Source organism: Eublepharis macularius, chromosome 1 (assembly GCF_028583425.1).
Source record: "Eublepharis macularius isolate TG4126 chromosome 1, MPM_Emac_v1.0, whole genome shotgun sequence".
Lineage (NCBI taxonomy): Eukaryota > Metazoa > Chordata > Lepidosauria > Squamata > Eublepharidae > Eublepharis > Eublepharis macularius.
In genome coordinates this window covers 694,610-697,109 of record NC_072790.1, presented here as the reverse complement: position 1 = coordinate 697,109, position 2,500 = coordinate 694,610, and positions in this window count along the sequence as shown.

The following is a 2,500-nucleotide window of genomic DNA, read 5'->3' as shown; positions in this document are numbered from 1 at the left end:
GATGGGGGGGGAGCGCGGCGGTAGACCTGGGCTCCGGCAGACGGGGCGCCCAGGTCCTTCCGTCCGCGGCCGGTTGACCGGGCCGCCGGGGGCAGCCGTTAGGCCGGGCCTCCCCGTCTGCCCCCCACCGCCCCCGCTCGGTCCCCTCGCGGGCGCTGCCGTGCGCTCGTTTCGCCCCAGGGCAACGGAGCCCCCCCCCGGTAGACCTGGCCTCCGAAGCCGGGGAGCCCAGGACTGCCGAAGGCTTCCTCGGGCGAGCCGGATGACCTGGCCTCCCGGGCGCCCGAGGCTCGGCAGGCCGCGCGACCCGTCGTCCGCCCCGTAGCGGAACCTTCCTGCCGCAGCGGAGGAGGTCCACTTCGGGCCCCTCGAGGCCAAGGGGGTTGGGGGTGGGGTCCGGTAGACCTGGGCTCGGGGGGCCGGGGCGCCGAGGTCTCCCGGTCGCGGGTGACCGTCAGGGCCCCGGTCGCGGGACACCCGGCGAGCCGGGCGCCCAGCCCTAGAGCTTCGGCGGCAGGCCCGGGGCGTACAGACGCCCTGTCCTCACCCCTCCTGAACACGACTCCCCTCTCCTCTCCCCCCCCCCACCCCCGGGCCCCGGGCAGACCTGGGCTTCCCCGTCCTCGGAGACCAGGCCGACCGGCCCACGCCCCGGCAGGGGTGGATGACGGAGCCCGCGAAAGCGGCAGGCGGCCAGGTCCACCCGACGGTCCGTGGGGGGGGGGGGCAGGCACGCCACCATGGCAGGCACGCAGCAAAAAAACGCAACCTCACCTTCACCGCCACCCCCCACAACGCCCAAACCGCGGTCCAGGCCTCCTCCTCCTCCTCCTCCTCCTCCTCCTCCATCGGTAGTGGCCAAGGGGTCCAGGTCTACCGGCCACCGCCGGGCCGGTAGAGGGCAGACCGGCAGACCTGGGCCCCTTGGAACCCCTTGCAGCCTGGGGACCCCGCGCCGGAGCCCGGGTCCGCCGTCCGGCCGCGCCCGCGGCGAACGGTTCCCACGGCCTGCCCCTCCGGCCCGCCCCCCCCCGCCCGGTAGACCTGGCCTCCCAGCCCGGCCTCCCCCACCCTCCCCGCCCCCCACCGCCCGCCACGCGCGCAGGAGTCCTGATCTACCTCCCGTGCCCCGGCAACCCCACCCCCTGCTCTCCCTCACCGGGCCGTTAGTCCTGGCCTACCCCGGGGAGCCGTGTCCAGGTCCACCTCCCGTTCCTCCGCCCAACGGTGCCGTGGGGGGCGGGGGACACGTCCCCTGGGCGTGGCGCGGTCCTGCCACCTGTGCGTGTGCGTGTGCGGGCGGGGGGCTGTCCGGTAGACCTGGCCGGGTCTCCCGACGGAGGCCTTGGGCGAGCCGGATGACCTGGCCTCCCGGGCGCCCGTGTTTCGGCAGGCCGGGCGACACGCCCTCCGCCTTGACGGAGCCCCTTCCTGCCTCAGCGGAGGAGGTCCGGGTTGGCGCCAAGCGGGTGGGCGGCCGGGCGGCCGGTAGACCTGGACAGGGCGCCCAAGCCTACCGGGCGCGGTTGCACCGTTCCGACCCGCCGGCCCTCCCCCCGTGCCGGTAGAACGGGCCTTCCAGCCTGGGCTTCCACCGCCCCCGCTCCCGCGCAGGAGTCCTGGTCTACCGTCCGCACCCCGGACACCCCCACCCCCCCCCAACCCTCCCCGCTCCACCTCACCGTTGCGTCAGACCCGGCCTTCCCCGGGGAGCCGCGTCCAGGTCCACCGCCCTTTCCTCCGCCTGCCCGCGATATACGGGGCCGGGGGTGGGTGGGGCGCGGCGGACAGCTCTCTCGTGCGTGGGGCGGGCCTGCCTCCCCACCCTTCGCCGGACCGGTAGACCTGGACGCCCGCGCCAGGGGAAGGGCCCGATGGACCGGGGCGGCGGGCGTGCGGGCCTACCTTTCCTCCCCCCGGAAGGGCAGAAACGGCCTGCCCGCACCCGCCGTTCCGGGCTCCTTCGCCGCGGCGGTAGACCTGCCCGAACGGCCACGGGTGGGGGGGGGTGGGTAGGCGGGGGTGCCCGCGGCGGAGTCCTGGTCTTCCGCCCGCGCCCCGGCAAAGGGTGGCCCAGGTCTACCCGTCCGCCCCTCTGGCTCGGGGAGGACGGGTAGACCTGGACGCCGGCGCCGCGGCCGGGCCCCCGAGTCCCCGGCGGCCTCCAGGTCTACCGCGTGACACGGGCGGCAATTGGTAGACCTTGACTCTCCGGAAGCCCTTGAGGGAGCGGATTCGGAGGCCCAGGCCGGGGGGCGGTTCCGGAGACCCGGACGGAATCCCGGCCTCGCCCCGGTCAAACTCGACGTCCGGAAGTCGGCCTCCCCGGCTCGGGCACGCTCGCGGAGATTTCTAGGCACTCGCTTTTCAGAACGCATCAGAGAATCTCCGGAGCCTCCGGCCGGGGCGAGACCGCTCTCGCGGCCGCCTTCCCTGCCTCCCTGCCGGCGGGCGCCTCCGCCGGGGATCCGGGCGCGGGCCCGGTCCTCCTTTTTTCTCC